The 17,624-nt window shown below is 32.6% G+C and overlaps 1 protein-coding gene across 2 annotated transcripts in view; it reads left to right on the top strand.

The window, feature by feature from the left end:
- The window catches only part of LOC145303479 (sodium-driven chloride bicarbonate exchanger-like), a 492,397-nt gene that overhangs the window by 220,721 nt on the left and 254,052 nt on the right, over positions 1-17,624 (top strand). Inside the window, exon 1 of one of the 2 annotated variants that reach the window (XM_080144836.1) lies at positions 13,878-14,002. The exons of the other annotated variant lie outside the window; for it this stretch is intronic. The gene's annotated coding sequence lies outside the window, so the exon portion shown is untranslated. Of the gene's footprint in view, positions 1-13,877; positions 14,003-17,624 lie in introns of those variants that run through there. 2 annotated transcript variants of the gene reach the window in all.

The following is a 17,624-nucleotide window of genomic DNA, read 5'->3' on the forward strand; positions in this document are numbered from 1 at the left end:
CACAACCAGTAAGACCACTGTATCTCCTTAACCCTTATCCTGGAGTGGTTACTGGGCCTTGATAAGTGGTGATTCCTTTGTAAATAAAAAATGATGTCTGTGGGTTTGTGTTTTAAATTTTTCTTTTTTTTTTTACAAAGGAGTCTCCACTTATCAAGGCCAGGAGACCACTTGAGGATAAGGGTAAATGAGTGTACAGTAGTCAATGGGACAATATCGCAGTAGAAATTCGGTAAATTGAATTACATAAAGGGACGAGTCATCAAGAACTTCTTTACATTGGACTTGAAGACGATCATATTGTAGTCAACTGGAAAGCAGACAAACGAAAAAGAGTCTGCAGGCATGCGGTTCTAAGAAAGAAGCTTTGTATATGGAATCTACGTTTAGGATTAAGTACAGATAAAGAGTGAGAAAATTTTGATAGTGGTTTCAGTTAGATGAGTGGTTTTCGTGAAAGTTTGGCGAGGAGAGACCATAGATTGAAGCTCAAACGAGCACTTGCCATGGAAATAACGTTAAAGCAGAGACAGGCTAGCAACGCCTCTTCTGTGGGAAAGAGGTTGGAGAGAAGACAAAAGAGAATCCTCCACTAGGCAATGACCCAACAATGACAGCCAGTATGCGAGCCTACTAGACCTTTTTCTCACAACTTGCCCTGAACTATGTTCAGTTTCTGTTCTGTCACCTCTTGGATTTTCCGACCACTCTGTTGTATCATTTAAGATAAAAATGAAATGTAATATGTCCCCAGACGTACCTCTCCATCGTACAGTATATCGATACACTAAGGCTGACTGGGATAGCTTCCGTACATTTATATCTGATCTACCTCTGCATTCCATGTTTAAAAAGGATGTGTCCTCTTAAGTATTAGACCTGACGGAATGGTTAATTGTAGGTATTGACCGTTTCATACCCTCGAAAAAGTTTCAGCAAAAACCTAACAGCCAGCCATGGTTCTCTCCAGAATGTGCTGCTGCCATTGCGCACAGAAATCACTTTTTCCACTGCTTCCAACATAATAGATGTATGGAAACTAAAGCCGCTTTCAGGACTGCCAGCAACCATTGTAAGAAAGTAATAAAGAACTCAAGAGAGTTGTATGCTCAATCTGTTAAGTCCAAAGTAGCTGAGCAGCGGCTTGGTTCCCACCAGTTTTGGCAAATAGCAAACAGAATCCTGAACAGAAGCGTGTGCTCCATCCCAACTATTATCAATGAACCTGAGGTAATCTCGTCAGCATCAGACAAAGCCACACTCTTTGTCAAAAACTTTGCAGCTAATTCTACCCTTTGCGACCAAGGCCGCCAACCCCCAATATTTCCTCCTGTATCAGAAAACACGCTATGTGATATTGCCTAGCTAATCAAAAACCTTGATTCCAGTAAAGCAACTGGCCCTGACGGTATTCCAATTATAGTACTCAAAAAACTTCAATCTGAACTAGCGCCCATACTTACAAAACTGTTTAAACGTTGTCTTAAGGAGAATAGTTTCCCATCTCCCTGGAAAATTTCATCAGTATGCCCTGTATTTAAGAATTCAGGTGATCGCTCATCCCCCTCGCAGTACAGTCCAATAAGTCTCCTGTGCGTCATGAGTAAGTTGCTGGAATCTGTGTTAAATACAGAAGTAATCAACCATCTCAACAAAAATAACCTTCTTAGTGACACTCAATATGGTTTCCGTTCTAGATCTACAGCAGATGTGCTTACAGTTATATCTCATAAGATTAGCAAATCTCTCGACGGAGGCCACCTTTCTAGGGCAATTGCTCTTGACATATCTAAGGCCTTTGATAGGGTATGGCATAAAGGTTTACTTCATAAGATCTCTAGCTATGGTATAGCTGGAAATGTCTTCTCAATTATTAAATCATTTCTTTCTGATAGGTTCATAATAGTAGTTGAGGGGCAAAAATCAGAAGCTCACAGTATAAATGCCGGTGTCCCTCAGGGGTCCATCCTGGGCCCAACTCTTTTCCTGATCTACATTAATGATCTTCCAAATCACATCCTTACATCATTTGTAGACATTTATGCTGACGACACTACCATTTATGGTAGCACATCTAAGACAGTAAACGAGCAAGTTCTCTCCAATTCTCTCTCCTCTGATCTTGAGAACGTAGTACAATGGGGAAAGGAGTGGCTGGTTACTTTTAATGCATCGAAAACCAAGCTTCTCTCTTTACATCATCAACATTCTGATCCACATCTGGCATCAATTGAAATGAATGGCTCTCGTCTTCAGGAGGCCTCAAGTTTTGACAATCTTCTGGGCTTGACTTTTACTCCTGATATTAAATGGAACACGTACATCAAATCTGTTGCCAAAGCCGCTGGAAAAATAGTGGGATCTTTCTATCGATCCGGTAAATATCTCACAGCTGATGCTATTCTCTATCTATATAAGAGCCAGGTACGTCCAAGGATGGAATATTGTTGCCACATTTCGGCAGGAGCTGCTAGAAAGGACTTGTCCTGCCTTGATAGAGTTCAAAATAGACTTCGTAGCCTCGTAGGAGATGTCCTTTTCTCTTCATTGCAACCTCTATCTCACAGAAGAGATGTTGCGAGTTTGTCTCTGATGTATCGTTATTTTCATGGAAGGTGTTCAACTGAGCTTCAATCTATAGTTCCCCCCTCGCCAAACTTTCACAAGAAACACTCGTTTAGCTGAAAACACTATTAATAATTCCCCCCACTCTTTATCTGTGCCTAAACCTAAACGTAGATTCCATGAACAAAGCTTCTTTCTTAGAACTGCATGCCTGTGGAATTGTCTTCCGTTTTCCTGCTTTCCGGCTGACTACAATATGGTTGTGTTCAAATCTAACGTAAATAAGTTCTTGATGAGCCGTTCTATATAAGTTATCAAATTTACCAAATTTTCATTACTAATGATTACTATATTGTCCAATGTCTACTGTACACTCTTTAACCCTTATCCTTGAGTGGCCTCTTGGCCTTGATAAGTGATGATGCCTATGTAAAAAAAAAAAGGCTACGAAGTCTATTTTGAACTCTGTCAAAGCAGTATAAGCTGTTTCTAGCAGCTCCTGCCCAGATTTGGTAACAGTACTCCATTCTTGAACGTACTTGCCTCTTATACAGGTAGAGAATTGCATCAGCAGTGAGATATCGACTGGAGCGGTAGACTGATCTCACCATCTTTCCAGCGACCTTGGCAAGGAGTTTGATGTACGTGTTCCACTTCAGATCAGGAGTAAAGCTTAGACTCGGAAGCTTGTCAAAACACGGAGCCTCTCCAAGACGAGTTTGTTCAAGCTGGAGATCGGACATTCTACGGATGCCAAAAATTAATTCGCTATTTATATATTCCAACCGAAAGATCTTTTTAGTGTTCTGACCGCCCCCTTAAGTGTTTTTTGTGTGTGCGTGTTTACGTCTTACATATAAAATTAATGTTACTGAATATTATCAGAGTTATTTTGTTCAGCTTTTATGTCTGTTTTATTTAAACATGTAACGTTCTGACATCAATGAATTACATTTTTGTTATTTGTAACGTGTGTTCTTCAAATAATCTTTCACCGTTGATGTAATGCGGTTAATTTCGTTTGCCCGTTTCCCTCTGTGCCGAAGTAAGACCGAGCTCAGTTGTTAGTGGGTAATCCCCCCCCTTACAAAAGGATACATTCTGGGCGGGTTCAAGATCTATAATCAGCCCCACCGAGATTGCTTAGTGTGGGTGCCTCATGCACTTGACAAGAACCCTTTCTCTCTCTAAAATAAGAAAATAATGCCTGAATCCTGAGACAGCTCAGAACATATGCTTTGAACCAGCCAGAACGTTCGAAGAACCCCTGTGTTGATGGATTTTTTTTTTTTTTTATCTATGATCAATGATTTGCAAATATTTTAATAAAGGTTTATCCCTTCAACCAAAATAAAATACCAGTTATCAGTAGCAACAGTAGCATCACAGCATCGCCGCCGCCGCCGCCGCCGCCGCCGCCGTCGTCGTCGTCGTCGTCGTCGTCGTCGTCGTCGTCGTCATCATCATCATCATCATCATCATCATCATCATCAGTTCTCACGTTAATATCTATGATCGCTCATTAGCAAAAACAGGTGATGTTCCCAAGAATTCGACTGACCACAAGTCTTCCCATATTTCTAGTACTCTCCATGTCTTTCGATAACCCTCGCAAATTACTGTGCATTATTGCAACAGCCGCTTACCATTGATTTATCGCTGTCAACGGCCATTTGTCTTGATTTAAATTTGGCTGAAAATAAGTCTCTGCAAGGTTCCGGTACTCTTCACACTTATACAATGCAGATCTAGTTGGTGTTTACTCTCCTCAATCCTTGCATTCTCCTTGACTCTTCACAGCTATTTTGTGTGATATCAGCCATGGCCAATGTCCATTTGGATGAGAAGACATTATTATTATGCACTCACTAAGAGTTCTCACTGTGTGTTTCCTAGAGTCGGAGTGACAATAAGTCTTCACAGATTTCCAGTGCTCTCCACTTCTTTCCATAGCCAGTGCAGATGACTTCGACGAAAGACATAAAAAAAAGAAGAAAAACGTTGTCTGCCAAGAAGTACTGGACCGAAGGAGTAAATTAAAGATTGTCTCTTACAATGTAATTTTATCATTTGAATTGAACTATGTAGCACAATATAACTTTCTGAGTATTTATTATTACTTATTAATTTACCTCATTTTGGGCCATTTCTATATTTAAAATACAGTTGGACACTATTTTTATAGGAATGTTAATAAACTTTTATTTGCTGGGTGTTATTGGTTTTTCTGTCTAAAAAACAATAATTTTTTTCGCTATCCAGAAAAAATATTAGGTTTATCAAAACATATTTGTTAGTTCAATATATTTCTAAATCCGTGAAATTTTACGGGTCTACTAGTTATTATTATTATTATTATTATTATTATTATTATTATTATTTGTATGTTTAAAATGAAATGCTAAAAATCTTCGTTATCATTTTTCATTTTCAATCTAAAAATCAATAAAGGCGAAATGGGTCTGACAATAAAAATGATATTTACTGATATGTCAGACTAGCGAGTACAATTAAATATGACCTTTGCGAAAGAAATAATTAGCTGGTGTCATCTCGCCACAGACAATGGAGGACATTTATTGAACGCAACGTGTGTTTAAGGCGCTGGAAGGACGGGGGGGGGTTACATGATCTGGTGGGTGGCAGGTACTGTAATGGAGATTTCGTGTCTGTGCGTCAAATACTCGGGGAAATATTCTTTAAAGCGAACCTGATGCTAGATGGCATTTGTCCTTATCGTTATATTAACGCGAACACGGCGTTGCCCAGAAATGACTTATGAATCCGATGTTCTTTTCTTTTTTTTGTTTTTATTTTTTTTATATTTTATCCTGTCCACAACACCATATTATTGTTTTTGATTAGGCATTTGTTTTTCCTTTTACAGCATTCAATTTTGGCAGTAGATAGGTACTCTGGTTAGTATTAGGATATATTAAAAAAAAAAATGATCCCAATATATTATTATAATATACTAGCATTTCAGCCCGGCGTTGCCCGGGTGTTTGGAGGTGTATGCTGAGCAAAAAAAAAAGAGTAATTTTTTTTTTAATTTGACCTCTATTATGACCCCTTAAAATTTATAGTTTCGGGCTCAAATCACTTTATTAAGTTTGATCCAGGTTCAAGGAACCTATATCTAAAATTTCAAGTGTCTAGACCCAAAATTGTCGGAGGAGTTTGGTAGAGTTCTTAAAGGTCAAATCGTTGAAATTTGACCCCTTAACAGCCAAATTTCTGGCTGACACCCGTCACATCGATTTTCCCAAATCTCAGTACCCGGTATTTCAAATTTCGAGTCTATAGACTAAAAATTGACAGAGTTATTGCGTAGGGATATGTACACAGACAGACAGACAGACAGACAGGTTCACTTTTATAGATATATAGATAATATAATTATGTTTCGTCAGGTGACATTCTTACACCTTTCACACACACACACACACACACACACACACACACACACACACACACACACACACATATATATGAGCAAACAGTTAATAAAATATGTTAAAAAAAACCCTTGAAATGAATTAAAAACATATTTAATCTGAAAAGGAAACACGAGATAGATGGATAGTCCTTAATCTGCGGAGTTTCGAAGAAATACTCTCCCTCTCATCAGAGGGTAGGAATTAGCAAAATGCGGGATCGGATTTTGCATGCAGAAGTATTTGATGAAACAACAAGTAAGTCAAAGATCTTACTTGAAAACAAAAACAAAATAAAATTATGTTTGTAACTCTTTTTCAAGATGTCTTTTAACATGTTTTATTAATCATTTGTTCATATATATATATATATATATATATATATATATATATATATATATATATATATATATATAGTGAAAATATATATAGTGAAAATAATGGAAATAGTATTCCGAAAAAATAGAGAAACAAAAAGGAACAAACTGTATTATGTGTTCATCAACGTTTCGTCTTTATTTCGAGACTTCCTCTGGATGAATGAGATTAAGAAACAAAAAACACCAGTACAAAATATTTGAAAATGTTTCACGTGCAAAGTGTGGCGCTGTTCTATTTCAGAAAAAAAAAAACGGAAAAAGACGTTGGAAATTCAAAAAGGAGGGCGAGGGGGCTTGCGCTGTTAAAGAGAGGGAAATTTTAGTGACGTCATATAGTCGTTAATGTAATTTTAAAAGATATGAACGCAGTTAATATTCTTACTGGAAAGAAATATATCTGTTGAAATTCAAATATAGGTGTGTAACAGAAGTGAAATGAGTGTTTTTTTGTTATGTAATTTATTGATTGAGGTTATATGTATTAATTATAACAGGGAGTGTTTGAATGGTGTGAGAAGGCTAACCTGTGTCTACAGTTAAATAATGTTCTTTTAATAAAAGTTTACTTATTAATGGCGCTATATTATAGAAACCTCCCCGTTGTTTAATTGAGCTTGAAATTGCGATAAGCGAAGATTCAAGAAGTCTCCGGCGGGTTTATTTGAAATAAATTTAACTACTTTTGCTTGTTTAAAATCAAAGGTGTGATTATGCTGCAATGAATGAGAGAATAATGCACTTAGAGAATTGCTATTTTTTATATCCATTTTATGTTCACTGAGCCTTTTTTCTAATATACGTTGGTGAAACCCAGCGTAAATTAGAAAAAAAGGCTTCGTTAACATAAAATAGATATAAAAAAATAGCAATTCTAAGTGCATTAATCTCTCATTCATTGCAGCATAATCACACCTTTTACTTTAAACAAGCAAGAGTAGTTAAATTTATTTCAAATAAACCCCACCGGAGACTTCTTGAATCTTCGCTTATCGCAATTTCAAGCTCAATTAAACAACGTGGAGGTTTCTATAATATAGCGCCATTAATAAGTAAATTTTTATTAAAAGAACATTATTTAACTGTAGACACAGGTTAACCTTCTCACACCATTCAAACACTCCCTGTTATAATTAATACATATAATCTCAATCAATAAATTATATAACAAAAAAACACTCATTTCACTTCTGTTACAAACCTATATTTGAATTTCAACAGATATATTTCTTTCCAGTAAGAATATTAACTGCGTTCATTTCTTTTAAAATTACATTTACGACTATATGACGTCACTAAAATTTCCCTCTCTTTAACAGCGCAAGCCCCCCCCCCCATCCTTTATGAATTTCCAACGTCTTTTTCCGTTTTTTTTTTTTTCTGAAATAGAACAGCGCCACACTTTGCACGTGAAACATTTTCGAATATTTTGTACTGGTGTTTTTTTGTTTCTTAATCTCATTCATCCAGAAGAAGTCTCGAAATAAAGACGAAAATTTGATGGGTTTGTTCCTTTTTATTTCTCTCTCTCTCTCTCTCTCTCTCTCTCTCTCTCTCTCTCTCTCTCTCTATATATATATATATATATATATATATATATATATATATATATATATATATATATATATATATATACTTTGTGATTGGGTTTAAATATTCCGACAAGCAGTAATTATCACTTTCTACACTGGTGATTGCGTAAGCATAAAACACTAATGTATGTAGGTATAAAAATAATCGTTAATGTTAATTTCTATATCTTATAGTTATAAAGTACCTTTCAGAAAATAAAGTTGAAGGTGTTACCAATAAAAGACCAACATTTTGACAACGAGTAAATACTTTTCTGCCTCTTCCTTTTAACGTGGAAACCTTCCAGAAAAAAATTATAGCTCTCCTATTGCACTATTGAGCTATCTAAAAAAAAACAAAAAACAAAAACAGAATCATACAAAATGCAAAAATAGAAAAAAAAAGCTATATGTCTTTGTCTGTGTCCATATTTTCAAACTCTCTCCTCCGAAACTAAAAGTCGCAGAGCGGCGCTAGAGGCCTCAGATAATTGGAGTTTTTACGGACTGTTCTTCTTTGGGTCTTTAGATTGTTAAAATAATTTTAAGAAGTCAAAAATGCGTCAAAGTTAAAAAATCGTTATACATTCTGTGCATTCATCTTAGTTTATTTCCAATATATAAAAGGCTATATGTCTGTCTCTATATTTTCAAGCTCTATCTCCTCCGAAACTAAAAGTTGCAGAGCGGCACTAGAGGCCTCAAATCATTAGATTTTTTACGGACTGTTCTTCTTTGAGTCTTTAGATAGTTAAAATAATTTTAAGAAGTCAAAAATGCGTCAAAATTTAAAAAAATCGTTATACATTTTGTGCATTTATCTCAGTTTATTCTTAATTTTTAATTTTTAATTTATTCATGTGCGTGTCACGTTGGTACAGTGTTAACGTTACCAGCTTTGAATGCTACAGTTTTGCTTTCTGTTTCGATTCCAGCTGATGGCACTCAAATACTTTTTTTTCCTTCAAGAATCATGACTCTATAATAATGTATACGAAATCTGGATGAATTAAAATATCATATTTAAGCGTAGTTTTCGACCGGGCAAAGCCGGGCGCCTCACTCCCGCTAGTAATATTTAAATATGAAACGAGAATTATGGAATAGAATAATATGATAAATAGTAATTAAAAGTAGGTACCACATATAACATATATCGAATTCAGGAAAATGCATCCTCGTAAAGTTCGTACCCGGAAAGCTCGTATCCGGAAAACTCGTCCATTTTTGATGGTTAGGAAAACTGGTCCATTATTGAATAAATTTTGATTGAAAACATATTTCATGACCGTTCTTGAAGGAGATATTGTTTTTAAAAGAGAATACATATCCCATAATATTTTTGATAAATATTTTTACTTGTTTACTGTTTTTTTTTTTAAATAAAATTGATTTTTCTAAGTGTTCAGTTTTTAGTGGGTGAATTTATTTTAAAAAGTTTTTTTAGTTTAAAAAAACATCAAGTAATATCGAGTGTTACGTTTGAACAAAAAATGTCGAACACGAGAGGATCACATCTTAGGAGTTTCGATAAACACTCAAAATAGAAAATTAAAGAAAATACTGAGGTAGATATAGTTTTAAAACGAGCCTCCCCTCCTCCAAAAGAAAATAGATTTGTATATTTTTTAGGTAATGTCCAAGATCACTGCTTGGAAAAAAAATCAAGGTACCGGAAGTGGATACGGTTGATTATGTAACGAAAAGGAACGGAAGACACGAAAAACGAAGTCGGGTCTTTATTTTAAAAAATTACTTTAGTTTTTAACACTTCTTGTGTCATGACGAAAAAAAAAACACTTCTTGTATTATCAAATGATAAAACAAATTTTTTGTTTATAAAAATTAATTTAGTTTTAATACTTTTTCTGTTCACGAAACAACAAAAGGTACTTCTTCAGTGTGCGGACGGCGGCCATCTTTTCTTAGTGCGTTTCACTAAACTGTCACCAGGTGGCGCTTTTCGGTCAAAAAACACTTAAATTATTAATTTGTTGTTGACCCTTCAAAGTTGCTTTAATTTCTAAAAAAAATGTTTCATTTAATTCATTGATTTGTTCGAACAAAAAGCTATTATAAAACTCCAATATTGCTTTCATTACAAAATTGTATTATTAAAATTATATTTTCTTATACAGACTTTTAAATAAATATTTTTACGGTTATATATTAGTACACTTTTATACAATGAATGTTTTGGTTTTCAAATATTTTTCTGTTCGGGGAAAAAATCTTGTTTGTTATTTATTTGCCGCGTTATTTGACCAAAAAGAAATTGGAGTTATCGTCCTCTAACAATAGCCGTCGTCTGTATTCTGCAGAATTGCCCCCATCAATAAGTTTTGAACAAAAAAAATCTTATATTATCAAATAATAAAACAAATATTTTATTCAAAATACTTAGTTTAGTTTTAATACCAATATAATAAGTTAATATTTGATAACACAAGAATTGTTTAAGCTTAATACATTCTTCTGAATAAAATATTTGCTTTCGTTGCTAAGGCATAAGTGCTTTCTTCCTTTCTTTTTTTGTTTCGTAATAACACAAAAAGTTTTAAAACTAAAGTGTTTTTTTTAAATAAATATATGGTTTCGTTTTTCAGTAGGAGTGTCAGAATTCGTCATTAAAAAAGGAGTGATTATGTAGACCCGCTATCTTTCGAAGCTTATAACAATATGAATAATGTAGTTTAACCCCTAATTTTTTTCAATAAAAGGAGCAAAGACCAAACTTTAAAATAATAAAAGGTTTTATCGAAAAATATACAATATTTTTTTAATCAGCTTTCTTTAAAAAAAGATTTCACGAAATTCAACGGATTTTAACTTTATCTAAAAATAATATATATATATATATATAAAAGTAAATATAATAAAAATATGATAAATATATATAAAAAAAATATATAAATATATATAAAAATATATATATATAAATATATATAGTATATATATATATATAAAAATAATAAATATAAATAAATTAAAAAAATCACTTACCTATATAAAATACTAATCAATGGATGCTTCCATTCTTCATGTATCAGAATTTGTCCATATTTATATTTTATATTCCATGTATTTTTTTAAATGAAACAATTTTTTAAAACTACTATTTGAAAAGACCGCCATTACGTAAGCATTAACCGGAGTTACGAAGCGGTGTTTCTTCCTGTTTTGAAATACGGATGGACAAAAGGGCGTAAAAACAACACATACGTGTAAATACGTGAAGAAATATGTGTCACCGTAGGTAAAAAATAATCACATTTTACTTGGTAGTTTTTGCCTTAAAAAACATTCGACGGATTTTTTTTCTTCTCTCAAAGAAATACATTAGTTTTTTATTTAATTTATTTTATTTCTTCTTTGTGGAGTGATTTTTTTTAATCTCTAAAAGAAAACATTGAAAGATATAGAAAAAATTATCGTAATTCTACGAAATTTTCTGGACAATATAACAACATTATAAAGTTTCACTTAAAAAAACAAAAACATTCAACGTGGTTTAAAAAAGGTTTTAAACTCTGGACGTTTCAGGTACATTTGCAAATAACTGTTCTTTTTTGTTTTAAATTAGCTTATTTTATTTATCGATCTTTTATCGTCAATTTGTGATATATAAATTTGAGGTGAGAAAATTAATTATTTTTATTTGAATAGACATTTCAAAATGGGGGTAGGTAAAAAAAACGCTTGTCTAGAATATTATATTCAGTTTATTGGAAAGAGCATAAAATCTCACATTGAACCTGAAAATATCGTAAAAATTGAACCATTAGAAAACTTTTGATAGATTGTTAAAGTTTAAAAATTGAAAAAATGTAACTCATCAAATTCAATTGATTTCATGACGCAAAAAAAAACATGGCGCGCAGACACTTTGTAAACACCGTTTTTTTTTTTTTAATAAAAAATAATATTTCTATTATTTTTTTAAACAACTTTAATAGTTTATTTTGGAAGTATATTCCATTAAAAAATAAACAACCCACTTTAAAAAGAGAAATTACGAGTTTTTTTTTTTTCATAGTTTATTCGAAGTTTTGTGTTAGGGGTGTCAAAAATTCCCCCCAAATTCTGATACACCTATTGGTTCAGTGACTTCGTGATCAAGTTTATTTAAAAAAAAAAAGAAGAGTAAAAACAATTTAAAATAATTTTTAAAAACATTATGGAGTACGGAGTCGCCTTTAAAAACAATATCGCTTTCAAGAATGATCATAAAATGTGTTTTCAATCGATATTTATTCAATAATAGACCAGTTTTTCTATCTAACAAAAAATGGACGAGTTTTCCGGGTACTAGTTTTTCGGGTACAAGTTGTCTGGGGACGAGTTTTCCGGGCACCCATATATATATATATATATATATATAGCCAGTAGAGTTTAGTTTCCTAGAAGTAAATCCAATGAAACAACACGTGTCTACCAAAATAGTGCTCAATGAGTGAACAGAGCAGGTATATTAATTTTATTTATACAAACATTAATGGCTACATATGTGCATACATGTTTCTGTAATCACCCACGTCGGGGGATTACGTCTTCAGGCCAAGAACTACCTTCAAAAGTCTTTTGAAGGTAGTTCTTGGCCTGAAGACGTAATCCCCCGACGTGGGTGATTACAGAAACATGTATGCACATATGTAGCCATTAATGTTTGTATAAATAAAATTAATATATATATATATATATATATATATATATATATATAAATCCAGCAGAGTGTTCAATTAAAAAGAAAATCCGAAATATAAGCGCGTATTTATATTTTGTGTACAAAAAGTTGTTAGATGAGACAAGTTATTGGTACCGTCAGTTTGAAATCCGATAGTTAGGACCGTTTAAGATATCCATATCAAACTCTCTTCAGTCAATGACGAGTAGTTATTAGCCTTCGGGGGGTGGGAAATCAAAGTGTAGTATCTGTTCCGGCAGACACTGCAAGCAAAGACTATATGTGGGGTTATCCCCACATATAAGACCTTAGTCAATGTAGGGGCAACCCTTCATACCAATTGTCACTATCCAGCTCCCCTACTCCCCGGGGTGTTGGTCCCCATTTCCCCTTCACTTCTCACATTAAAAATCGGCCTTGTCCCTAATTTGCTCAGTGGGGAAGCAAATAAATATCATCTGTTCTGCAGATGCTGCACTTAAAGTAATTTGTCCCAGTCAAGGAGGGGAAACCCTCTATACTTTTCCCTTTTTTTTCAGGGAGCTGGTTTAATCCCACTTTAAAAACGACCCCGTGTCACATTTTGCTTTGGTGGGAAAGCAAATAAATACTGATAATAAAAAAAGAAAGGAATAAAAACAGGGAAGGTAGAAGAGAAAGTGGAGAAAAGGGGAGATAGAAACAGTAATTTTTTATGCCTTCTCTCTTATAAAAGGGGTTAATTTCGTTGCCTTTATCGGATAATACCAGGCATATTTATCGTGAGTTGGAGTGTACATGCCTCGTGTTAAATCTCCAACTTCCGACCTTGTGTCACATGTTCTTGCGGTGGATGGGGGCATAAAATATTCTCATTAGTAATAGAACATTTTTTTTTTACTACGTTGATATAAGCAATTGCGTGACATTTTTGAAAATTTGTCTAAACAATAAAATAAATAAATAAGACTTAATAATCATTCTTCGTGATCCATTCAAACGAAATAAACAAACGTTTAAGTTCGGTTTTTGAAATTAATTTCAAAGGCACCGATGGAAAATAGGGATTGTCGTGATGATTATAATGACATTTATACATACATGTAACGCACTAACATACAGACACACACACACACACACACACACACCTATATACACGTACACGCCCCCCCATATGTGTGTGTATATATATATATATATATATATATATATATATATATATATATATATATATATATATATATATATATTACTACAAACACGTGAGAAAATGCTTGTCATCTAAGTACCGCAATCGCAATCCGAATATCTACTCAGCAGCGCCAAAGAGGAAACCATCAGTCATCACGACTACAAAGGAAATAAGTGGTTTTAACAACAAAAATACACGTAAGTTTTTTTGTTCTTTTTTTTTTTCGTATTTTTTGTCTAGTTGTTCTTTCTTTTAATAATGATTCATCACTTATCAAGGTCAAAAGCAACTGAAGGATAAGGGTTATTGGATCGAATGGATGTTTTTATCTTGAATGATAAAGGATATGATGAGAGGATTTAAATGATTTATGAAATGAACAACGTTAGATTACTTATGGAGATAGTTTCTGGCAAGTGTTTGTTGACAATGGTTTTGAGGCGACCATGATGCAGTCTGCATTGAAGCAGTATTTTTAAAAAGTATATCTGTCTATCTGTCTATGTATCTATCGTTATATTGCTGAGAGAAAATATTTTTATCAGTTATATATTAATTATAAGTTTCGCATCACATTGATTCACTAGTTCTAGTAAAATCGTCAAAATTAAGCGAAGTTGTAGTCAGTCTGTGACTAAGTGTTGTTTGACACACACACACACACACACACACACACACACACACAAATTTCTTCAAAAATGGATTGACAAATTAGAAGGACTCCCGACTCGAAGTCTCGGTAAACGGTGTTAGGTCAAAATTGATTCCTGCTCTGAAACTTTATCCGTAATATAACTTCTGACAAGATTTTCAGATTACTTGTATTCGATATTCGTACGTCTGTTACTCAGTAGAGGAAAACAATCATCATTGTAACTTTCGAAGGAATAAAATGTTTTAAAACGCAAATATGTAACCATTTAAAACACTCATTTTAAAGCACTCTATATGTAACTAATTAGCAAGTGATAAACCTATTCGGTACAATTACACTATAATAGCGAAATTCGGAAAGCGAAAAAAATCTATTTTAAAAAGAAACCGTGGTCGCTACTAACATTTTGTATCAATTTCAACTAAAAGCAATGATATCTACTTAAATGACATGTCGTAAGTACTTAAATATTACCGTATTGTTATTAAAAAAAAAAAAAAAAACAAAAAAAAAAACATAAGTTTTCCAGCTTGATCGTAAAAAACCGTCGCCATATTTTTTTGGGAGGACATGATATAAATGACAAGGGAAGAAACTCAATTATGCTGCAAACAAGGTAAAACGCACAATTAATTTGATAAAAAATTAATAATAGTTACACACTTAATTACCCCCGTTTGGAACTCTTCGGTGTCTTTTATTTTTTTAGCCAAACATGTAAATTTCGCTAATTTTCGTCCAAAAATATTTTCTTTAATAATTTTCTCCTACCTTATCGTTTTTCGTAATTTTGGGATATATTAATTACTGTAACATAATAACTAAGTAGAGATCATTGGTTTGCCTTGAAATTCGATATTAAAATTTCGAATTTCGCTATTATAGTGTAGCTACACCGTCTATTTAAACCTAGTAGCAAATAATTAACTATGTATTAGTACATTACGAAAAATTTTTTTAACTATGTATAGTACATTACAAAAAAAAATTTAACTGTATAGTACATTACGAAAACAAAAACAAAAAAATAACTATGTATAGTACATTACAATAACAAAAAAAAACTATGCATAGTACATTACAACAACAAAATAATAATTATGTATAGTACATTACGAAAAAAAATTAACTATGTATAGTACATTACAAAATAATTAACTATGTGTATAGTACATTACGAAAACAAAAAATAATTAACTATGTATAGTACATTACGAAAACAAGAAATAATTAACTATGTATAGTACATTACGAAAACAGAAATAATTAACTATGTATAGTACATTACGAAAACAGAAATAATTAACTATGTATAGTACATTACGAAAACAGAAATAATTAACTATGTATAGTACATTACGAAAACAGAAATAATTAACTATGTATAGTACATTACGATAAAAAAATTATTAAGTTTCCGAAAGTAAATAAAATAACCTATTTGATTACCCCCCCCACACACACACAAAAAAAAATATGTCCATCTATATTATATTTGCCTTAAACTGTCTGTCTCTTCCACTTTTTCCTCGGAAACTACTGGGCCGAGTTGGCTAAAATTTTGTATAGATCTGTGCCATTATAATATACAGCGAACTACACATATGTATTATGGTATCCGTCCGATACACAGTTAAGGATTTATACGAATTAATAGCACATTTACTCTAGAAATTCTACTGAGCCGATCTGGCTGAAATTTTGTATGGATCTTGCTATGATAAGGTGCAACGAACTAAATATTATGGTATCCGTTCGATGCACGGTCAGGGATTAATAGGGATAAGTATTTAAACAATGAACACAGATTTCATTATATTCAACCATCAATTTGGCATAAAGCACTCATTTTTAACCAACGGCTATAACTTTTTCAGTTTATAACTGACAAAAACTTAACTACTTATATGAATGTTTATTTTTGTAAAACATTATTTAAAATACAAATTAGTATATATATAAAAAAGCATTTTATATTTTCTGAAGAAAATCAAACATCCGTAATTGAATACGTATTTAACACACAACTTTTTTCGCTTTTCTTTAACACCTATTTGATTGGTTATTTTTAGCCAATTTTATATATATATATATATATATATATATATGTATATATATGTGTGTGTGTGTGTGTGTGTGTGTACATATATATATATATACAGGAAGTATATATATATATATATATATATATATATATATGATATATATATATAGACAAATATATATATATTTATATAATATAGATGGATATATTTGATGGGGAGGGTGGATAATCAAATGGATTATTTTATTTACTTTCAGAAACTTAATAATTATATATATTTATATATATGTATATATATATGTATATGTCTGTATGCATATATATGAAGCATGAAAACACACACACACAAACACACACACACACACACACACACATATATATATATATATATATATATATATATATATATATATATATATATATATATACTCGTGAGCAAAAAGAAAAAAAATGGGCCAAACAAATTTTGTACATTTTATTACACTAAAAGCTATATTGAGCAAAGAACAATTGTTTCTAATATTGGAATGTATTCCTTTGCATTGATTGACTTCTCACATCTAATAAGTTTCACAACTCCTGCTGCAGTAAAAGTTACTCATACCATTATCCCTTTATTCCCGTGTTTAACTGTGGATTTTATGTAACTTGGCAAAAAGTTTCCTCCAGTTCTTTGATTACACCGTTCGGGAGCATCGGGAGCATCACTAACAAGACAAAATCTTGATTAATCTAACCAGAAAACATTCCTGAACCAGTCTGTATCTTTCTTGCCATAACACGAGAAAAATCTCTTTTTATCACTGATGTTCTTCTTAGATAAAAATGGGTTTTTGCACGCCTTTTAGAAGAAAATCACATTTCTTTCATTCGCCTAGATATTGTATGTCTAGAAAGAGAATTTCCAGCCCTTGTTTTGAATTCTTTGCTATGGTCAATATAAGTTTTTTTTCGATCATTCAAAACAGTTCATTTAAGCCTGTGGCTGTCCTTCAAAGTGGATGCTCTAGGGCGACCAGATCAAGATTTCCCTTTTACCAAGTGTTCGACTTCGTGTGCACCAAAACTTTACCTAAGAACTATTGTCCAACATTTGTCGTCTCCTCTCATACACGTCCGT

Source organism: Euprymna scolopes, chromosome 19 (genome assembly GCF_053919585.1).
Source record: "Euprymna scolopes isolate OS-2025 chromosome 19, ASM5391958v1, whole genome shotgun sequence".
Classification (NCBI taxonomy): Eukaryota; Metazoa; Mollusca; class Cephalopoda; order Sepiida; family Sepiolidae; genus Euprymna; species Euprymna scolopes.